The sequence below is a fragment of the Pelobates fuscus genome, chromosome 4, assembly GCF_036172605.1.
Source record: "Pelobates fuscus isolate aPelFus1 chromosome 4, aPelFus1.pri, whole genome shotgun sequence".
Lineage (NCBI taxonomy): Eukaryota > Metazoa > Chordata > Amphibia > Anura > Pelobatidae > Pelobates > Pelobates fuscus.
Window position 1 is genome coordinate 283040658 of NC_086320.1, and position 24672 is coordinate 283065329.

The window sequence follows — 24672 nt, forward strand, 5'->3', positions numbered from 1 at the left end:
ATGAATGTCAATGGACGGCGTGAGTTGCAAACAAATGGTCATATTGTGACAAATTTCGCCACAAGAACGACGATATTCCGAGAACCATTCGGCGAAACGTTCCACAAAGTAATAGCAACGCGATCGGGAACAATCTGCACGTTTTGGTAAATTTTTGTCTATGTAGTGTAAAAACTGTGGGAGGAGTTAGGGTGGCAAATTTGGCTATAATAAGAATAATAATAATAACTAGAAAAGCTACAATTTCTGGGGAAATTGTGAAGTGTTCTTGCCTCCACCAGTAGTCTACAACTGGAGTGGGCGGAGTAACTGTTATTATTTATTTATATAGCACATTTAATATCAATGTTGTTGCCCAAAGTGCTTCACAGTTACATTAAAACATACAGTTATAAAAAAATGAGCAGGTGTAAAATGCTTTGTCTATGACATCACTTGCTGCTGCAGTCTGGCACAGGTCAGAGTATTTTTGCGGTTGCCATCTTCAAACGGTCATATTTCTAAAACTATAAATCCTACAGTGAAGAGCTTTATATTGTGAGAATCACAAGACCCAGACCTACATTTTGATGTATAGTATGTCTCTGAGATATTAACAATGAAGGCACAGTCGCAGTTTAGAAAATGCCCTTCAAATGTGAGCTTTGCAGAGTAGAGTTTCAATGAATGTCAATGGAAGGCGTGAGTTGCAAACAAATGGTCATATTGTGAAAACTATCAGGACTATGGCTTAGCCGTGGACATTTCTAGTGGCAGCAGGGATAGCTGAACGTTTTGATATAAGATTTGTGTAGGTGGGCCTGAAAATGAGGGAGTGGTGGCAGTTTAGAAATCATGTCCTGATTTTTCAGCTTTTGCCAGCTCCCACTCTAGCTTTGCCATTCATTCCTATGGGAAAAATTTTGCCACAAGAACGACGATATTCCGAGAACCATTCGGCGAAACGTTCCACAAAGTAATAGCAATCCGATCGGGAACAATCTGCACGTTTTGGTATATTTTTGTCTATGTAGTGTAAAAACTGTGGGAGGAGTTAGGATGGCAAATTTGGCTATAATAAGAATAATAATAATAATATATATGTGAGATAACATTAAGTGGTCTTGCTATGCAAGAACACTTAATAATATATATGTGAGATAACATTAAGTGGTCTTGCTATGCAAGAACACTTAACTAGAAAAGCTACAATTTCTGGTGAAATTGTGTGAAGCGTTCTTGCCTCCACCAGTAGTCTACAACTGGGGTGGGCGGAGTAACTGTTATTATTGATTTATATAGCACATTTAATTGCAACGTTGTTGCCCAAAGTGCTTCACAGTTACATTAAAACATACAGTTATACAAACCATTAGCAGGTGCAAAAGGCCCTGTCTATGACATCACTTGCTGCTGCAGCCTTGCACAGGTCAGAGTATTTTGGCAGTTGCCATCTTCAAACGGTCATATTTTAAAAACTATAAATCCTACAGCAAAGAGCTTTATATTTTGAGAATCACAAGACCCAGTCCTACATTTTGATGCACAGTATGTCTCTGCAATATTAACAATGAAGGCACAGTCGCAGTTTAGATATTGCCCTTCAAATGTGAGCTTTGCAGAGTGGGGTTTCAATGAATGTCAATGGACGGCATGAGTTGCAAACAAATGGTCATATTGTGACAACTATAGGGAGTATGGCTTAGCTCTGGGCATTTTTAGTGGCAGCAGGGATTGCTGAACGTTTTGATATAAGATTTGTGTAGGTGGGTCTGAAAATGAGGGAGTGGTAGCAGTTTAGAAATCATGTCCTGATTTTTCAGCTTTTGCCAGCTCCCACTCTAGCTTTGCCATTCCTATGGGACAAATTTCGCCACAAGAACGACTATATTCCGTGAACCATTCGCCGAAACGTTCCACAAAGTAATAGCAATCCGATCGGGAACAATCTGCACGTTTTGGTATATTTTTGTCTATGTAGTGTAAAAACTGTGGGAGGAGTTAGGGTGGCAAATTTGGCTATAATAAGAATAATAATAATAACTAGAAAAGCTACAATTTCTGGGGAAATTGTGTGAAGTGTTCTTGCCTCCATCAGTAGTCTACAACTAGAGTGGGCGGAGTAACTGTTAGTATTTATTTATATAGCACATTTAATTGCAATGTTGTTGCCCAAAGTGCTTCACAGTTACATTAAAACATACAGTTATAAAAAATTAGCAGGTGTAAAAGGCTTTGTCTATGACATCACTTGCTGCTGCAGCCTTGCACAGGTCAGAGTATTTTGGCGGTTGCCATCTTCAAACGGTCGTATTTTAAAAACTATAATTCCTACAGTGAAGAGCTTTATATTGTGAGAATCACAAGACCCAGACCTACATTTTGATGTATAGTATGTCTCTGAGATATTAACAATGAAGGCACAGTCGCAGTTTAGAAATTGCCCTTCAAATGTGAGCTTTGCAGAGTGGAGTTTCAATGAATGTCAATGGAAGGCGTGAGTTGCAAACAAATGGTTATATTGTGAAAACTATCAGGATTATGGCTTAGCTGTGGACATTTCTAGTGGCAGCAGGGATAGCTGAACGTTTTGATATAAGATTTGTGTAGGTGGGCCTGAAAATGAGGGAGTGGTGGCAGTTTAGAAATCATGTCCTGATTTTTCAGCTTTTGCCAGCTCCCACTCTAGCTTTGCCATTCATTCCTATGGGACAAATTTCGCCACAAGAACGACGATATTCCGTGAACCATTCGGCGAAACGTTCCACAAAGTAATAGCAATCCGATCGGGAACAATCTGCATGTTTTGGTATATTTTTGTCTATGTAGTGTAAAAACTGTGGGAGGAGTTAGGGTGGCAAATTTGGCTATAATAAGAATAATAAGAATAATAATAATAATATATATGTGAGATAACATTAAGTGGTCTTGCTTTGCAAGAACACTTAATAATAATAATAATATATATGTGAGATAACATTAAGTGGTCTTGCTATGCAAGAACACTTAACTAGAAAAGCTACAATTTCTGGGGAAATTGTGTGAAGTGTTCTTGCCTCCATCAGTAGTCTACAACTGGAGTGGGCGGAGTAACTGTTATTATTTATTTATATAGCACATTTAATTGCAATGTTGTTGCCCAAAGTGCTTCACAGTTACATTAAAACATACATTTATAAAAATATTAGCAGGCCCTGTTTATGACATCACTTGCTGCTGCAGCCTTGCACAGGCCAGAGTTTTTTCGCGGTTGCCATCTTCAAACGGTTGTATTTTAAAAACTATAAATTCTACAGCGAAGAGCTTTATATTGTGAGAATCACAAGACCCAGACCTACATTTTGATGCATAGTATGTCTCTGAGATATTAATAATGAAGGCACAGTCGCAGTTTAGAAATTGCCTTTAAAATGTGAGCTTTGCAGAGTGGAGTTTCAATGAATGTCAATGGACTGCGTGAGTTGCAAACAAATGGTCATATTGTGACAACTATAGGGAGTATGGCTTAGCTCTGGGCATTTTTAGTGGCAGCAGGGATTGCTGAACGTTTTGATATAAGATTTGTGTAGGTGGGTCTGAAAATGAGGGAGTGGTAGCAGTTTAGAAATCATGTCCTGATTTTTCAGCTTTTGCCAGCTCCCACTCTAGCTTTGCCATTCATTCCTATGGGACAAATTTCGCCACAAGAACGACTATATTCCGTGAACCATTCGCCGAAACGTTCCACAAAGTAATAGCAATCCGATCGGGAACAATCTGCACGTTTTGGTAAATTTTTGTCTATGTAGTGTAAAAACTGTGGGAGGAGTTAGGGTGGCAAATTTGGCTATAATAAGAATAATAATAATAACTAGAAAAGCTACAATTTCTGGGGAAATTGTGAAGTGTTCTTGCCTCCACCAGTAGTCTACAACTGGAGTGGGCGGAGTAACTGTTATTATTTATTTATATAGCACATTTAATATCAATGTTGTTGCCCAAAGTGCTTCACAGTTACATTAAAACATACAGTTATAAAAAAATGAGCAGGTGTAAAATGCTTTGGTCTTGCTATGCAAGAACACTTAACTAGAAAAGCTACAATTTCTGGTGAAATTGTGTGAAGCGTTCTTGCCTCCACCAGTAGTCTACAACTGGGGTGGGCGGAGTAACTGTTATTATTGATTTATATAGCACATTTAATTGCAACGTTGTTGCCCAAAGTGCTTCACAGTTACATTAAAACATACAGTTATACAAACCATTAGCAGGTGCAAAAGGCCCTGTCTATGACATCATTTGCTGCTGCAGCCTTGCACAGGTCAGAGTATTTTGGCAGTTGCCATCTTCAAACGGTCGTATTTTAAAAACTATAAATCCTACAGCAAAGAGATTTATATTTTGAGAATCACAAGACCCAGTCCTACATTTTGATGCATAGTATGTCTCTGCAATATTAACAATGAAGGCACAGTCGCAGTTTAGATATTGCCCTTCAAATGTGAGCTTTGCAGAGTGGGGTTTCAATGAATGTCAATGGACGGCGTGAGTTGCAAACAAATGGTCATAGTGTGAAAACTATAAGGAATACGACTTAGCTGTGGACATTTTTAGTGGCAGCAGGGATAGCTGAACGTTTTGATATAAGATTTGTGTAGGTGGGCCTGAAAATGAGGGAGTGGTGGCAGTTTAGAAATCATGTCCTGATTTTTCATCTTTTGCCAGCTCCCACTCTAGCTTTGCCATTCATTCCTATGGGACAAATTTTGCCACAAGAACGACGATATTCCGTGAACCATTCGGCGAAATGTTCTACAAAGTAATAGCAATCCGATCGGGAACAATCTGCACGTTTTGGTAAATTTTCGGCTATGTAGTGTAAAAACTGTGGGAGGAGTTAGGGTGGCAAATTTGGCTATAATAAGAATAATAATAACTAGAAAAGCTACAATTTCTGGGGAAATTGTGAAGTGTTCTTGCCTCCACCAGTAGTATACAACTGGAGTGGGCGGAGTAACTGTTATTATTTATTTATATAGCACATTTAATTGCAACGTTGTTGCACAGTTACATTAAAACATACAGTTATAAAAACATTAGCAGGTGCAAATGGCCCTGTCTATGACATCACTTGCTGCTGCAGCCTTGCACAGGTCAGAGTATTTTTGCGGTTGCCATCTTCAAACGGTCGTATTTTAAAAACTATAAATCCTACAGTGAAGAGCTTTATATTGTGAGAATCACAAGACCCAGACCTACATTTTGATGTATAGTATGTCTCTGAGATATTAACAAGGAAGGCACAGTCGCAGTTTAGAAATTGCCCTTCAAATGTGAGCTTTGCAGAGTGGCGTTTCAATGAATGTCAATGGACTGCGTGAGTTGCAAACAAATGGTCATATTGCGAAAACAATCAGGACTATGGCTTAGCCGTGGACATTTTTAGTGGCAGCGGGGATAGCTGAACGTTTTGATATAAGATTTGTGTAGGTGGGCTTGAAAATGAGGGAGTAGTGGCAGTTTAGAAATCATGTACTGATTTTTCAGCTTTTGCCAGCTCCCACTCTAGCTTTGCCATTCATTCCTATGGGACAAGTTTCGCCACAAGAATGACGATATTCCGAGAACCATTCAGCGAAACGTTCCACAAAGTAATAGCAACGCGATCGGGAACAATCTGCACGTTTTGGTATATTTTTGTCTATGTAGTGTAAAAACTGTGGGAGGAGTTAGGGTGGCAAATTTGGCTATAATAATAATAATAATAACTAGAAAAGCTACAATTTCTGGGGAAATTGTGTGAAGTGTTCTTGCCTCCATCAGTAGTCTACAACTAGAGTGGGCGGAGTAACTCTTAGTATTTATTTATATAGCACATTTAATTGCAATGTTGTTGCCCAAAGTGCTTCACAGTTACATTAAAACATACAGTTATAAAAAATTAGCAGGTGTAAAAGGCTTTGTCTATGACATCACTTGCTGCTGCAGCCTTGCACAGGTCAGAGTATTTTGGCGGTTGCCATCTTCAAACGGTCGTATTTTAAAAACTATAATTCCTACAGTGAAGAGCTTTATATTGTGAGAATCACAAGACCCAGACCTACATTTTGATGTTTAGTATGTCTCTGAGATATTAACAATGAAGGCACAGTCGCAGTTTAGAAATTGCCCTTCAAATGTGAGCTTTGCAGAGTGGAGTTTCAATGAATGTCAATGGAAGGCGTGAGTTGCAAACAAATGGTCATATTGTGAAAACTATCAGGACTATGGCTTAGCCGTGGACATTTTTAGTGGCAGCAGGGATAGCTGAACGTTTTGATATAAGATTTGTGTAAGTGGGCCTGAAAATGAGGGAGTGGTGGCAGTTTAGAAATCATGTCCTGATTTTTCAGCTTTTGCCAGCTCCCACTCTAGCTTTGCCATTCATTCCTATGGGACAAATTTCGCCACAAGAACGACGATATTCCGTGAACCATTCGGCGAAACGTTCCACAAAGTAATAGCAATCCGATCGGGAACAATCTGCACGTTTTGGTATATTTTTGTCTATGTAGTGTAAAAACTGTGGGAGGAGTTAGGGTGGCAAATTTGGCTATAATAAGAATAATAAGAATAATAATAATAATATATATGTGAGATAACATTAAGTGGTCTTGCTATGCAAGAACACTTAACTAGAAAAGCTACAATTTCTGGGGAAATTGTGAAGTGTTCTTGCCTCCACCAGTAGTCTACAACTGGAGTGGGTGGAGTAATTATTATTATTTATTTATATAGCACATTTAATTGCAATGTTGTTGGCCAAAGTGCTTCACAGTTACATTAAAACATACAGTTATAAAAACATTAGCAGGTGTAAAAGGCTTTGTCTATGACATCACTTGCTGCTGCAGCCTGGCACAGGTCAGAGTATTTTTGCGGTTGCCATCTTCAAACAGTCATATTTTTAAAACTATAAATCCTAAAGTGAAGAGCTTTATATTGTGAGAATCACAAGACCCAGACCTACATTTTGATGTATAGTATGTCTCTGAGATATTAACAATGAAGGCACAGTCGCAGTTTAGAAATTGCCCTTCAAATGTGAGCTTTGCAGAGTGGAGTTTCAATGAATGTCAATGGAAGGCGTGAGTTGCAAACAAATGGTCATATTGTGAAAACTATCAGGACTATGGCTTAGCCGTGGACATTTCTAGTGGCAGCAGGGATAGCTGAACGTTTTGATATAAGATTTGTGTAGGTGGGCTTGAAAATGAGGGAGTAGTGGCAGTTTAGAAATCATGTCCTGATTTTTCAGCATTTGCCAGCTCCCACTCTAGCTTTGCCATTCATTCCTTTGGGACAAATTTCGCCACAAGAACGACGATATTCCGAGAACCATTCAGCGAAACGTTCCACAAAGTAATAGCAACGCGATCGGGAACAATCTGCACGTTTTGGTAAATTTTTGTCTATGTAGTGTAAAAACTGTGGGAGGAGTTAGGGTGGCAAATTTGGCTATAATAAGAATAATAATAATAATAATAATATATATGTGAGATAACATTAAGTGGTCTTGCTATGCAAGAACACTTAATAATATATATGTGAGATAACATTAAGTGGTCTTGCTATGCAAGAACACTTAATAATAATATATATGTGAGATAACATTAAGTGGTCTTGCTATGCAAGAACACTTAATAACTAGAAAAGCTACAATTTCTGGGGAAATTGTGAAGATTTCTTGCCTCCACCAGTAGTCTACAACTGGAGTGGGCGGAGTAACTGTTATTATTTATTTATATAGCACATTTAATTGCAATGTTGTTGCCCAAAGTGCTTCACAGTTACATTAAAACATACAGTTATAAAAACATTAGCAGGTGTAAAAGGCTTTGTCTATGACATCACTTGCTGCTGCAGCCTGGCACAGGTCAGAGTATTTTTGCGGTTGCCATCTTCAAACGGTCATATTTTTAAAACTATATATCCTACAGCGAAGAGCTTTATATTGTGAGAATCACAAGACCCATACCTACATTTTGATGTATAGTAAGTCTCTGAGATATTAACAAGGAAGGCACAGTCGCAGTTTAGAAATTGCCCTTCAAATGTGAGCTTTGCAGAGTGGAGTTTCAATGAATGTCAATGGACGGCATGAGTTGCAACAAATGGTCATATTGTGAAAACTATTCGGACTATGGCTTAGCCGTGGACATTTTTAGTGACACCGTGGATAGCTGAACGCCTTGATATATGATTTGTGTAGGTGGGCCTGAAAATGAGGGAGTGGTGGCAGTTTAGAAATCATGTCCTGATTTTTCAGCTTTTGCCAGTTCCCACTCTAGATTTGCCATTCATTCCTATGGGACAAATTTCGCCACAAGAATGACGATATTCCGAGAACCATTCGGCGAAATGTTCCACAAAGTAATAGCAATCCTATCGGGAACAATCTGCACGTTTTGGTATATTTTTGTCTATGTAGTGTAAAAACTGTGGGAGGAGTTAGGGTGGCAAATTTGGCTATAATAAGAATAATAATAACTAGAAAAGCTACAATTTCTGGGGAAATTGTGTGAAGTGTTCTTGCCTCCATCAGTAGTCTACAACTGGAGTGGGCGGAGTAACTGTTATCATTTATATAGCACATTTAATTGCAACGTTGTTGCCCAAAGTGCTTTACAGTTACATTAAAACATACAGTTATACAAACCATCAGCAGGTGCAAAAGGCTTTGTCTATGACATCACTTGCTGCTGCAGCCTTGCACAGGTCAGAGTATTTTTGCGGTTGCCATCTTCAAACGGTCGTATTTTAAAAACTATAAATCCTACAGTAAAGAGCTTTATATTGTGAGAATAACAAGACCCAGATCTACATTTTGATGTATAGTATGTCTCTGAGATATTAACAATGAAAGCACAGTTGCAGTTTAGAAATTGCCCTTCAAATGTGAGCTTTGCAGAGTGGAGTTTCAATGAATGTCAATGGAAGGCGTGAGTTGCAAACAAATGGTCATATTGCGAAAACTATCAGGACTATGGCTTAGCCGTGTACATTTCTAGTGGCAGCAGGGATAGCTGAACGTTTTGATATAAGATTTGTGTAGGTGGGCCTGAAAATGAGGGAGTGGTGGCAGTTTAGAAATCATGTCCTGATTTTTCAGCTTTTGCCAGCTCCCACTCTAGCTTTGCCATTCATTCCTATGGGACAAATTTCGCCACAAGAACGACGATATTCCGAGAACCATTCGGCGAAACGTTCCACAAAGTAATAGCAACGCGATCGGGAACAATCTGCACGTTTTGGTAAATTTTTGTCTATGTAGTGTAAAAACTGTGGGAGGAGTTAGGGTGGCAAATTTGGCTATAATAAGAATAATAATAATAACTAGAAAAGCTACAATTTCTGGGGAAATTGTGAAGTGTTCTTGCCTCCACCAGTAGTCTACAACTGGAGTGGGCGGAGTAACTGTTATTATTTATTTATATAGCACATTTAATATCAATGTTGTTGCCCAAAGTGCTTCACAGTTACATTAAAACATACAGTTATAAAAAAATGAGCAGGTGTAAAATGCTTTGTCTATGACATCACTTGCTGCTGCAGTCTGGCACAGGTCAGAGTATTTTTGCGGTTGCCATCTTCAAACGGTCATATTTCTAAAACTATAAATCCTACAGTGAAGAGCTTTATATTGTGAGAATCACAAGACCCAGACCTACATTTTGATGTATAGTATGTCTCTGAGATATTAACAATGAAGGCACAGTCGCAGTTTAGAAAATGCCCTTCAAATGTGAGCTTTGCAGAGTAGAGTTTCAATGAATGTCAATGGAAGGCGTGAGTTGCAAACAAATGGTCATATTGTGAAAACTATCAGGACTATGGCTTAGCCGTGGACATTTCTAGTGGCAGCAGGGATAGCTGAACGTTTTGATATAAGATTTGTGTAGGTGGGCCTGAAAATGAGGGAGTGGTGGCAGTTTAGAAATCATGTCCTGATTTTTCAGCTTTTGCCAGCTCCCACTCTAGCTTTGCCATTCATTCCTATGGGACAAATTTTGCCACAAGAACGACGATATTCCGTGAACCATTCGGCAAAATGTTCTACAAAGTAATAGCAATCCGATCGGGAACAATCTGCACGTTTTGGTAAATTTTCGGCTATGTAGTGTAAAAACTGTGGGAGGAGTTAGGATGGCAAATTTGGCTATAATAAGAATAATAATAATAATATATATGTGAGATAACATTAAGTGGTCTTGCTATGCAAGAACACTTAATAATATATATGTGAGATAACATTAAGTGGTCTTGCTATGCAAGAACACTTAACTAGAAAAGCTACAATTTCTGGTGAAATTGTGTGAAGCGTTCTTGCCTCCACCAGTAGTCTACAACTGGGGTTGGCGGAGTAACTGTTATTATTGATTTATATAGCACATTTAATTGCAACGTTGTTGCCCAAAGTGCTTCACAGTTACATTAAAACATACAGTTATACAAACCATTAGCAGGTGCAAAAGGCCCTGTCTATGACATCATTTGCTGCTGCAGCCTTGCACAGGTCAGAGTATTTTGGCAGTTGCCATCTTCAAACGGTCGTATTTTAAAAACTATAAATCCTACAGCAAAGAGCTTTATATTTTGAGAATCACAAGACCCAGTCCTACATTTTGATGCATAGTATGTCTCTGCAATATTAACAATGAAGGCACAGTCGCAGTTTAGATATTGCCCTTCAAATGTGAGCTTTGCAGAGTGGGGTTTCAATGAATGTCAATGGACGGCGTGAGTTGCAAACAAATGGTCATATTGTGACAACTATAGGGAGTATGGCTTAGCTGTGGGCATTTTTAGTGGCAGCAGGGATTGCTGAACGTTTTGATATACGATTTGTGTAGGTGGGTCTGAAAATGAGGGAGTGGTAGCAGTTTAGAAATCATGTCCTGATTTTTCAGCTTTTGCCAGCTCCCACTCTAGCTTTGCCATTCATTCCTATGGGACAAATTTCGCCACAAGAACGACTATATTCCATGAACCATTCGCCGAAACGTTCCACAAAGTAATAGCAATCCGATCGGGAACAATCTGCACGTTTTGGTATATTTTTGTCTATGTAGTGTAAAAACTGTGGGACGAGTTAGGGTGGCAAATTTGGCTATAATAAGAATAATAATAATAATATATATGTGAGATAACATTAAGTGGTCTTGCTATGCAAGAACACTTAATAATAATATATATGTGAGATAACATTAAGTGGTCTTGCTATGCTAGAACACTTAATAATAATATATATGTGAGATAACATTAAGTGGTCTTGCTATGCAAGAACACTTAATAACTAGAGTGGGCGGAGTAACTGTTAGTATTTATTTATATAGCACATTTAATTGCAATGTTGTTGCCCAAAGTGCTTCACAGTTACATTAAAACATACAGTTATAAAAAATTAGCAGGTGTAAAAGGCTTTGTCTATGACATCACTTGCTGCTGCAGCCTTGCACAGGTCAGAGTATTTTGGCGGTTGCCATCTTCAAACGGTCGTATTTTAAAAACTATAAATCCTACAGTGAAGATCTTTATATTGTGAGACTCACAAGACCCAGAACTACATTTTGATGTATAGTATGTCTCTGAGTTATTAACAATGAAGGCACAGTCGCAGTTTAGAAATTGCCCTTCAAATGTGAGCTTTGCAGAGTGGAGTTTCAATGAATGTCAATGGAAGGCGTGATTTGCAAACAAATGGTCATATTGTGAAAACTATCAGGACTATGGCTTAGCCGTGGACATTTCTAGTGGCAGCAGGGATAGCTGAACGTTTTGATATAAGATTTGTGTAGGTGGGCCTGAAAATGAGGGAGTGGTGGCAGTTTAGAAATCATGTCCTGATTTTTCAGCTTTTGCCAGCTCCCACTCTAGCTTTGCCATTCATTCCTATGGGACAAATTTCGCCACAAGAACGACGATATTCCGTGAACCATTCGGCGAAATGTTACACAAAGTAATAGCAATCCGATCGGGAACAATCTGCACGTTTTGGTATATTTGTGTCTATGTAGTGTAAAAACTGTGGGAGGAGTTAGGGTGGCAAATTTGGCTATAATAAGAATAATAAGAATAATAATAAGAACTAGAAAAGCTACAATTTCTGGGGAAATTGTGTGAAGTGTTCTTGCCTCCACCAGTAGTCTACAACTGGAGTGGGCGGAGTAACTGTTATTATTTATTTATATAGCACATTTAATTGCAACGTTGTTGCCCAAAGTGCTTCCCAGTTACATTAAAACATACAGTTATAAAAAATTAGCAGGTGTAAAAGGCTTTGTCTATGACATCACTTGCTGCTGCAGCCTTGCACAGGTCAGAGTATTTTGGCGGTTGCCATCTTCAAACGATCGTATTTTAAAAACTATAAATCCTACAGTGAAGAGCTTCATATTGTGAGAATCACAAGACCCAGACCTACATTTTGATGTATAGCATGTCTCTGAGATATTAACAATGAAGGCACAGTCGCAGTTTAGAAATTGCCCTTCAAATGTGAGCTTTGCAGAGTGGAGTTTCAATGAATGTCAATGGAAGGCGTGAGTTGCAAACAAATGGTCATATTGTGAAAACTATAAGGACTACGACTTAGCTGTGGACATTTCTAGTGGCAGCAGGGATAGCTGAACGTTTTGATATAAGATTTGTGTAGGTGGGCCTGAAAATGAGGGAGTGGTGGCAGTTTAGAAATCATGTCCTTATTTTTCAGCTTTTGCCAGCTCCCACTCTAGCTTTGCCATTCATTCCTATGGGACAAATTTTGCCACAAGAACGACGATATTCCGTGAACCATTCGGCGAAATGTTCTACAAAGTAATAGCAATCCGATCGGGAACAATCTGCACGTTTTGGTAAATTTTCGGCTATGTAGTGTAAAAACTGTGGGAGGAGTTAGGGTGGCAAATTTGGCTATAATAAGAATAATAATAATAACTAGAAAAGCTACAATTTCTGGGGAAATTGTGAAGTGTTCTTGCCTCCACCAGTAGTCTACAACTGGAGTGGGCGGAGTAACTGTTATTATTTATTTATATAGCACATTTAATTGCAACGTTGTTGCCCAAAGTGCTTCACAGTTACATTAAAACATTCAGTTATAAAAACATTAGCAGGTGTGAAAGGCTTTGTCTATGACATCACTTGCTGCTGCAGCCTAGCACAGGTCAGAGTATTTTTGCGGTTGCCATCTTCAAACGGTCATATTTTTAAAACTATAAACCCTACAGTGAAGAGCTTTATATTGTGAAAATCACAAGACCCAGACCTACATTTTGATGTATAGTTTGTCTCTGAGATATTAACATTGAAGGCACAGTCACAGTTTAGAAATTGCCCTTCAAATGTGAGCTTTGCAGAGTGGAGTTTCAATGAATGTCAATGGAAGGCGTGAGTTGCAAACAAATGGTCATATTGTGAAAACTATCAGGACTATGGCTTAGCCGTGGACATTTTTAGTGGCAGCAGGGATAGCTGAACGTTTTGATATAAGATTTGTGTAGGTGGACCTGAAAATGAGGGAGTGGTGGCAGTTTAGAAATCATGTCCTGATTTTTCAGCTTTTGCCAGCTCCCACTCTAGCTTTGCCATTCATTCCTATGGGACAAATTTCGCCACAAGAACGACGATATTCCGAGAACCATTCGCCGAAACATTCCACAAAGTAATAGCAATCCGATCGGGAACAATCTGCACGTTTTGGTATATTTTTGTCTATGTAGTGTAAAAACTGTGGGACGAGTTAGGGTGGCAAATTTGGCTATAATAAGAATAATAATAATAATATATATGTGAGATAACATTAAGTGGTCTTGCTATGCAAGAACACTTAATAATAATATATATGTGAGATAACATTAAGTGGTCTTGCTATGCTAGAACACTTAATAATAATATATATGTGAGATAACATTAAGTGGTCTTGCTATGCAAGAACACTTAATAACTAGAGTGGGCGGAGTAACTGTTAGTATTTATTTATATAGCACATTTAATTGCAATGTTGTTGCCCAAAGTGCTTCACAGTTACATTAAAACATACAGTTATAAAAAATTAGCAGGTGTAAAAGGCTTTGTCTATGACATCACTTGCTGCTGCAGCCTTGCACAGGTCAGAGTATTTTGGCGGTTGCCATCTTCAAACGGTCGTATTTTAAAAACTATAAATCCTACAGTGAAGATCTTTATATTGTGAGACTCACAAGACCCAGAACTACATTTTGATGTATAGTATGTCTCTGAGTTATTAACAATGAAGGCACAGTCGCAGTTTAGAAATTGCCCTTCAAATGTGAGCTTTGCAGAGTGGAGTTTCAATGAATGTCAATGGAAGGCGTGATTTGCAAACAAATGGTCATATTGTGAAAACTATCAGGACTATGGCTTAGCCGTGGACATTTCTAGTGGCAGCAGGGATAGCTGAACGTTTTGATATAAGATTTGTGTAGGTGGGCCTGAAAATGAGGGAGTGGTGGCAGTTTAGAAATCATGTCCTGATTTTTCAGCTTTTGCCAGCTCCCACTCTAGCTTTGCCATTCATTCCTATGGGACAAATTTCGCCACAAGAACGACGATATTCCGTGAACCATTCGGCGAAATGTTACACAAAGTAATAGCAATCCGATCGGGAACAATCTGCACGTTTTGGTATATTTTTGTCTATGTAGTGTAAAAACTGTGGGAGGAGTTAGGGTGGCAAATTTGGCTATAATAAGAATAATAAGAATAATAATAAGAACTAGAAAAGCTACAATTTCTGGGGAAATTGTGTGAAGTGTTCTTGCCTCCACCAGTAGTCTACAACTGGAGTGGGCGGAGTAACTGTTATTATTTATTTATATAGCACATTTAATTGCAACGTTGTTGCCCAAAGTGCTTCCCAGTTACATTAAAACATACAGTTATAAAAAATTAGCAGGTGTAAAAGGCTTTGTCTATGACATCACTTGCTGCTGCAGCCTTGCACAGGTCAGAGTATTTTGGCGGTTGCCATCTTCAAACGGTCGTATTTTAAAAACTATAAATCCTACAGTGAAGAGCTTTATATTGTGAGAATCACAAGACCCAGACCTACATTTTGATGTATAGTATGTCTCTGAGATATTAACAATGAAGGCACAGTCGCAGTTTAGAAATTGCCCTTCAAATGTGAGCTTTGCAGAGTGGAGTTTCAATGAATGTCAATGGAAGGCGTGAGTTGCAAACAAATGGTCATATTGTGAAAACTATCAGGACTATGGCTTAGCTGTGGACATTTCTAGTGGCAGCAGGGATAGCTGAACGTTTTGATATAAGATTTGTGTAGGTGGGCCTGAAAATGAGGGAGTGGTGGCAGTTTAGAAATCATGTCCTGATTTTTCAGCTTTTGCCAGCTCCCACTCTAGCTTTGCCATTCATTCCTATGGGACAAATTTTGCCACAAGAACGACGATATTCCGTGAACCATTCGGCGAAATGTTCTACAAAGTAATAGCAATCCGATCGGGAACAATCTGCACGTTTTGGTAAATTTTCGGCTATGTAGTGTAAAAACTGTGGGAGGAGTTAGGGTGGCAAATTTGGCTATAATAAGAATAATAATAATAACTAGAAAAGCTACAATTTCTGGGGAAATTGTGAAGTGTTCTTGCCTCCACCAGTAGTCTACAACTGGAGTGGGCGGAGTAACTGTTATTATTTATTTATATAGCACATTTAATTGCAACGTTGTTGCCCAAAGTGCTTCACAGTTACATTAAAACATTCAGTTATAAAAACATTAGCAGGTGTGAAAGGCTTTGTCTATGACATCACTTGCTGCTGCAGCCTAGCACAGGTCAGAGTATTTTTGCGGTTGCCATCTTCAAACGGTCATATTTTTAAAACTATAAACCCTACAGTGAAGAGCTTTATATTGTGAAAATCACAAGACCCAGACCTACATTTTGATGTATAGTTTGTCTCTGAGATATTAACATTGAAGGCACAGTCACAGTTTAGAAATTGCCCTTCAAATGTGAGCTTTGCAGAGTGGAGTTTCAATGAATGTCAATGGAAGGCGTGAGTTGCAAACAAATGGTCATATTGTGAAAACTATCAGGACTATGGCTTAGCCGTGGACATTTTTAGTGGCAGCAGGGATAGCTGAACGTTTTGATATAAGATTTGTGTAGGTGGACCTGAAAATGAGGGAGTGGTGGCAGTTTAGAAATCATGTCCTGATTTTTCAGCTTTTGCCAGCTCCCACTCTAGCTTTGCCATTCATTCCTATGGGACAAATTTCGCCACAAGAACGACGATATTCCGAGAACCATTCGCCGAAACATTCCACAAAGTAATAGCAATCCGATCGGGAACAATCTGCACGTTTTGGTATATTTTTGTCTATGTAGTGTAAAAACTGTGGGACGAGTTAGGGTGGCAAATTTGGCTATAATAAGAATAATAATAATAATATATATGTGAGATAACATTAAGTGGTCTTGCTATGCAAGAACACTTAATAATAATATATATGTGAGATAACATTAAGTGGTCTTGCTATGCTAGAACACTTAATAATAATATATATGTGAGATAACATTAAGTGGTCTTGCTATGCAAGAACACTTAATAACTAGAGTGGGCGGAGTAACTGTTAGTATTTATTTATATAGCACATTTAATTGCAATGTTGTTGCCCAAAGTGCTTCACAGTTACATTAAAACATACAGTTATAAAAAATTAGCAGGTGTAAAAGGCTTTGTCTATGACATCACTTGCTGCTGCAGCCTTGCACAGGTCAGAGTATTTTGGCGGTTGCCATCTTCAAACGGTCGTATTTTAAAAACTATAAATCCTACAGTGAAGATCTTTATATTGTGAGACTCACAAGACCCAGAACTACATTTTGATGTATAGTATGTCTCTGAGTTATTAACAATGAAGGCACAGTCGCAGTTTAGAAATTGCCCTTCAAATGTGAGCTTTGCAGAGTGGAGTTTCAATGAATGTCAATGGAAGGCGTGATTTGCAAACAAATGGTCATATTGTGAAAACTATCAGGACTATGGCTTAGCCGTGGACATTTCTAGTGGCAGCAGGGATAGCTGAACGTTTTGATATAAGATTTGTGTAGGTGGGCCTGAAAATGAGGGAGTGGTGGCAGTTTAGAAATCATGTCCTGATTTTTCAGCTTTTGCCAGCTCCCACTCTAGCTTTGCCATTCATTCCTATGGGACAAATTTCGCCACAAGAACAACGATATTCCGTGAACCATTCGGCGAAACGTTCCACAAAGTAATAGCAATCCGATCGGGAACAATCTGCATGTTTTGGTATATTTTTGTCTATGTAGTGTAAAAACTGTGGGAGGAGTTAGGGTGGCAAATTTGGCTATAATAAGAATAATAAGAATAATAATAAGAACTAGAAAAGCTACAATTTCTGGGGAAATTGTGTGAAGTGTTCTTGCCTCCACCAGTAGTCTACAACTGGAGTGGGCGGAGTAACTGTTATTATTTATTTATATAGCACATTTAATTGCAACGTTGTTGCCCAAAGTGCTTCCCAGTTACATTAAAACATACAGTTATAAAAAATTAGCAGGTGTAAAAGGCTTTGTCTATGACATCACTTGCTGCTGCAGCCTTGCACAGGTCAGAGTATTTTGGCGGTTGCCATCTTCAAACGGTCGTATTTTAAAAACTATAAATCCTACAGTGAAGAGCTTCATATTGTGAGAATCACAAGACCCAGACCTACATTTTGATGTATAGCATGTCTCTGAGATATTAACAATGAAGGCACAGTCGCAGTTTAGAAATTGCCCTTCAAATGTGAGCTTTGCAGAGTGGAGTTTCAATGAATGTCAATGGAAGGCGTGAGTTGCAAACAAATGGTCATATTGTGAAAACTATAAGGACTACGACTTAGCTGTGGACATTTCTAGTGGCAGCAGGGATAGCTGAACGTTTTGATATAAGATTTGTGTAGGTGGGCCTGAAAATGAGGGAGTGGTGGCAGTTTAGAAATCATGTCCTGATTTTTCAGCTTTTGCCAGCTCCCACTCTAGCTTTGCCATTCATTCCTATGGGACAAATTTTGCCACAAGAACGACGATATTCCGTGAACCATTCGGCGAAATGTTCTACAAAGTAATAGCAATCCGATCGGGAACAATCTGCACGTTTTGGTAAATTTTCGGCTATGTAGTGTAAAAACTGTGGGAGGAGTTAGGGTGGCAAATTTGGCTATAATAAGAATAATAATAATAACTAGAAAAGCTACAATTTCTGGGGAAATTGTGAAGTGTTCTTGCCTCCACCAGTAGTCTACAACTGGAGTGGGCGGAGTAACTGTTATTATTTATTTATATAGCACATTTAATTGCAACGTTGTTGCCCAAAGTGCTTCACAGTTACATTAAAACATTCAGTTATAAAAACATTAGCAGGTGTGAAAGGCTTTGTCTATGACATCACTTGCTGCTGCAGCCTAGCACAGGTCAGAGTATTTTTGCGGTTGCCATCTTCAAACGGTCATATTTTTAAAACTATAAACCCTACAGTGAAGAGCTTTATATTGTGAAAATCACAAGACCCAGACCTACATTTTGATGTATAGTTTGTCTCTGAGATATTAACATTGAAGGCACAGTCACAGTTTAGAAATTGCCCTTCAAATGTGAGCTTTGCAGAGTGGAGTTTCAATGAATGTCAATAGAAGGCGTGAGTTGCAAACAAATGGTCATATTGTGAAAACTATCAGGACTATGGCTTAGCCGTGGACATTTTTAGTGGCAGCAGGGATAGCTGAACGTTTTGATATAAGATTTGTGTAGGTGGACCTGAAAATGAGGGAGTGGTGGCAGTTTAGAAATCATGTCCTGATTTTTCAGCTTTTGCCAGCTCCCACTCTAGCTTTGCCATTCATTCCTATGGGACAAATTTCGCCACAAGAACGACGATATTCCGAGAACCATTCGCCGAAACATTCCACAAAGTAATAGCAATCCGATCGGGAACAATCTGCACGTTTTGGTATATTTTTGTCTATGTAGTGTAAAAACTGTGGGACGAGTTAGGGTGGCAAATTTGGCTATAATAAGAATAATAATAATAATATATATGTGAGATAACATTAAGTGGTCTTGCTATGCAAGAACACTTAATAATAATATATATGTGAGATAACATTAAGTGGTCTTGCTATGCTAGAACACTTAATAATAATATATATGTGAGATAACATTAAGTGGTCTTGCTATGCAAGAACACTTAATAACTAGAGTGGGCGGAGTAACTGTTAGTATTTATTTATATAGCACATTTAATTGCAATGTTGTTGCCCAAAGTGCTTCACAGTTACATTAAAACATACAGTTATAAAAAATTAGCAGGTGTAAAAGGCTTTGTCTATGACATCACTTGCTGCTGCAGCCTTGCACAGGTCAGAGTATTTTGGCGGTTGCCATCTTCAAACGGTCGTATTTTAAAAACTATAAATCCTACAGTGAAGATCTTTATATTGTGAGACTCACAAGACCCAGAACTACATTTTGATGTATAGTATGTCTCTGAGTTATTAACAATGAAGGCACAGTCGCAGTTTAGAAATTGCCCTTCAAATGTGAGCTTTGCAGAGTGGAGTTTCAATGAATGTCAATGGAAGGCGTGATTTGCAAACAAATGGTCATATTGTGAAAACTATCAGGACTATGGCTTAGCCGTGGACATTTCTAGTGGCAGCAGGGATAGCTGAACGTTTTGATATAAGATTTGTGTAGGTGGGCCTGAAAATGAGGGAGTGGTGGCAGTTTAGAAATCATGTCCTGATTTTTCAGCTTTTGCCAGCTCCCACTCTAGCTTTGCCATTCATTCCTATGGGACAAATTTCGCCACAAGAACGACGATATTCCGTGAACCATTCGGCGAAATGTTACACAAAGTAATAGCAATCCGATCGGGAACAATCTGCACGTTTTGGTATATTTTTGTCTATGTAGTGTAAAAACTGTGGGAGGAGTTAGGGTGGCAAATTTGGCTATAATAAGAATAATAAGAATAATAATAAGAACTAGAAAAGCTACAATTTCTGGGGAAATTGTGTGAAGTGTTCTTGCCTCCACCAGTAGTCTACAACTGGAGTGGGCGGAGTAACTGTTATTATTTATTTATATAGCACATTTAATTGCAACGTTGTTGCCCAAAGTGCTTCCCAGTTACATTAAAACATACAGTTATAAAAAATTAGCAGGTGTAAAAGGCTTTGTCTATGACATCACTTGCTGCTGCAGCCTTGCACAGGTCAGAGTATTTTGGCGGTTGCCATCTTCAAACGGTCGTATTTTAAAAACTATAAATCCTACAGTGAAGAGCTTTATATTGTGAGAATCACAAGACCCAGACCTACATTTTGATGTATAGTATGTCTCTGAGATATTAACAATGAAGGCACAGTCGCAGTTTAGAAATTGCCCTTCAAATGTGAGCTTTGCAGAGTGGAGTTTCAATGAATGTCAATGGAAGGCGTGAGTTGCAAACAAATGGTCATATTGTGAAAACTATCAGGACTATGGCTTAGCTGTGGACATTTCTAGTGGCAGCAGGGATAGCTGAACGTTTTGATATAAGATTTGTGTAGGTGGGCCTGAAAATGAGGGAGTGGTGGCAGTTTAGAAATCATGTCCTGATTTTTCAGCTTTTGCCAGCTCCCACTCTAGCTTTGCCATTCATTCCTATGGGACAAATTTTGCCACAAGAACGACGATATTCCGTGAACCATTCGGCGAAATGTTCTACAAAGTAATAGCAATCCGATCGGGAACAATCTGCACGTTTTGGTAAATTTTCGGCTATGTAGTGTAAAAACTGTGGGAGGAGTTAGGGTGGCAAATTTGGCTATAATAAGAATAATAATAATAACTAGAAAAGCTACAATTTCTGGGGAAATTGTGAAGTGTTCTTGCCTCCACCAGTAGTCTACAACTGGAGTGGGCGGAGTAACTGTTATTATTTATTTATATAGCACATTTAATTGCAACGTTGTTGCCCAAAGTGCTTCACAGTTACATTAAAACATTCAGTTATAAAAACATTAGCAGGTGTGAAAGGCTTTGTCTATGACATCACTTGCTGCTGCAGCCTAGCACAGGTCAGAGTATTTTTGCGGTTGCCATCTTCAAACGGTCATATTTTTAAAACTATAAACCCTACAGTGAAGAGCTTTATATTGTGAAAATCACAAGACCCAGACCTACATTTTGATGTATAGTTTGTCTCTGAGATATTAACATTGAAGGCACAGTCACAGTTTAGAAATTGCCCTTCAAATGTGAGCTTTGCAGAGTGGAGTTTCAATGAATGTCAATGGAAGGCGTGAGTTGCAAACAAATGGTCATATTGTGAAAACTATCAGGACTATGGCTTAGCCGTGGACATTTTTAGTGGCAGCAGGGATAGCTGAACGTTTTGATATAAGATTTGTGTAGGTGGACCTGAAAATGAGGGAGTGGTGGCAGTTTAGAAATCATGTCCTGATTTTTCAGCTTTTGCCAGCTCCCACTCTAGCTTTGCCATTCATTCCTATGGGACAAATTTCGCCACAAGAACGACGATATTCCGAGAACCATTCGCCGAAACATTCCACAAAGTAATAGCAATCCGATCGGGAACAATCTGCACGTTTTGGTATATTTTTGTCTATGTAGTGTAAAAACTGTGGGACGAGTTAGGGTGGCAAATTTGGCTATAATAAGAATAATAATAATAATATATATGTGAGATAACATTAAGTGGTCTTGCTATGCAAGAACACTTAATAATAATATATATGTGAGATAACATTAAGTGGTCTTGCTATGCTAGAACACTTAATAATAATATATATGTGAGATAACATTAAGTGGTCTTGCTATGCAAGAACACTTAATAACTAGAGTGGGCGGAGTAACTGTTAGTATTTATTTATATAGCACATTTAATTGCAATGTTGTTGCCCAAAGTGCTTCACAGTTACATTAAAACATACAGTTATAAAAAATTAGCAGGTGTAAAAGGCTTTGTCTATGACATCACTTGCTGCTGCAGCCTTGCACAGGTCAGAGTATTTTGGCGGTTGCCATCTTCAAACGGTCGTATTTTAAAAACTATAAATCCTACAGTGAAGATCTTTATATTGTGAGACTCACAAGACCCAGAACTACATTTTGATGTATAGTATGTCTCTGAGTTATTAACAATGAAGGCACAGTCGCAGTTTAGAAATTGCCCTTCAAATGTGAGCTTTGCAGAGTGGAGTTTCAATGAATGTCAATGGAAGGCGTGATTTGCAAACAAATGGTCATATTGTGAAAACTATCAGGACTATGGCTTAGCCGTGGACATTTCTAGTGGCAGCAGGGATAGCTGAACGTTTTGATATAAGATTTGTGTAGGTGGGCCTGAAAATGAGGGAGTGGTGGCAGTTTAGAAATCATGTCCTGATTTTTCAGCTTTTGCCAGCTCCCACTCTAGCTTTGCCATTCATTCCTATGGGACAAATTTCGCCACAAGAACGACGATATTCCGTGAACCATTCGGCGAAATGTTACACAAAGTAATAGCAATCCGATCGGGAACAATCTGCACGTTTTGGTATATTTTTGTCTATGTAGTGTAAAAACTGTGGGAGGAGTTAGGGTGGCAAATTTGGCTATAATAAGAATAATAAGAATAATAATAAGAACTAGAAAAGCTACAATTTCTGGGGAAATTGTGTGAAGTGTTCTTGCCTCCACCAGTAGTCTACAACTGGAGTGGGCGGAGTAACTGTTATTATTTATTTATATAGCACATTTAATTGCAACGTTGTTGCCCAAAGTGCTTCCCAGTTACATTAAAACATACAGTTATAAAAAATTAGCAGGTGTAAAAGGCTTTGTCTATGACATCACTTGCTGCTGCAGCCTTGCACAGGTCAGAGTATTTTGGCGGTTGCCATCTTCAAACGGTCGTATTTTAAAAACTATAAATCCTACAGTGAAGAGCTTTATATTGTGAGAATCACAAGACCCAGACCTACATTTTGATGTATAGTATGTCTCTGAGATATTAACAATGAAGGCACAGTCGCAGTTTAGAAATTGCCCTTCAAATGTGAGCTTTGCAGAGTGGAGTTTCAATGAATGTCAATGGAAGGCGTGAGTTGCAAACAAATGGTCATATTGTGAAAACTATCAGGACTATGGCTTAGCATTTCTAGTGGCAGCAGGGATAGCTGAACGTTTTGATATAAGATTTGTGTAGGTGGGCCTGAAAATGAGGGAGCGGTGGCAGTTTAGAAATCATGTCCTGATTTTTCAGCTTTTGACAGCTCCCACTCTAGCTTTGCCATTCATTCCTATGGGACAAATTTCGCCAGAAGAACGACGATATTCCGTGAACCATTCGGCGAAACGTTCCACAAAGTAATAGCAATCCGATCGGGAACAATCTGCACGTTTTGGTAAATTTTTGTCTATGTAGTGTAAAAACTGTGGGAGGAGTTAGGGTGGCAAATTTGGCTATAATAAGAATAATAATAATAATATATATGTGAGATAACATTAAGTGGTCTTGCTATGCAAGAACACTTAACTAGAAAAGCTACAATTTCTGGGGAAATTGTGTGAAGTGTTCTTGCCTCCATCAGTAGTCTACAACTGGAGTGGGCGGAGTAACTGTTAGTATTTATTTATATAGCACATTTAATTGCAACGTTGTTGCCCAAAGTGCTTCACAGTTACATTAAAACATACAGTTATACAAACCATTAGCAGGTGCAAAAGGCCCTGTCTATGACATCACTTGCTGCTGCAGCCTTGCACAGGCCAGAGTTTTTTCGCGGTTGCCATCTTCAAACGGTTGTATTTTAAAAACTATAAATTCTACAGCGAAGAGCTTTATATTGTGAGAATCACAAGACCCAGACCTACATTTTGATGCATAGTATGTCTCTGAGATATTAACAATGAAGGCACAGTCGCAGTTTAGAAATTGCCCTTCAAATGTGAGCTTTGCAGAGTGGAGTTTCAATGAATGTCAATGGACTGCGTGAGTTGCAAACAAATGGTCATATTGTGAAAACTATCAGGACTATGTCTTAGCCGTGGACATTTCTAGTGGCAGCAGGGATAGCTGAACGTTTTGATATAAGATTTGTGTAGGTGGGCCTGAAAATGAGGGAGTGGTGGCAGTTTAGAAATCATGTTTGCTTCAAACTGGGGTTTTTTGTTTTTTTTTCCTTTTGGATCAACAGCAAAAAACAGGTGTGAGGAAGGCTGAACTTGATGGACGCAAGTCTCTTTTCAGCTATCTAACTATGTAACTATGTAACTATATGTAACTATGTAACTATGTCCTGATTTTTCAGCTTTTGCCAGCTCCCACTCTAGCTTTGCCATTCATTCCTATGGGACAAATTTCGCCACAAGAACGACGATATTCCGTGAACCATTCGGCGAAACGTTCCACAAAGTAATAGCAATCCGATCGGGAACAATCTGCACGTTTTGGTATATTTTTGTCTATGTAGTGTAAAAACTGTGGGAGGAGTTAGGGTGGCAAATTTGGCTATAATAAGAATAATAAGAATAATAAGAATAACTAGAAAAGCTACAATTTCTGGGGAAATTGTGAAGTGTTCTTGCCTCCACCAGTAGTATACAACTGGAGTGGGCGGAGTAACTGTTATTATTT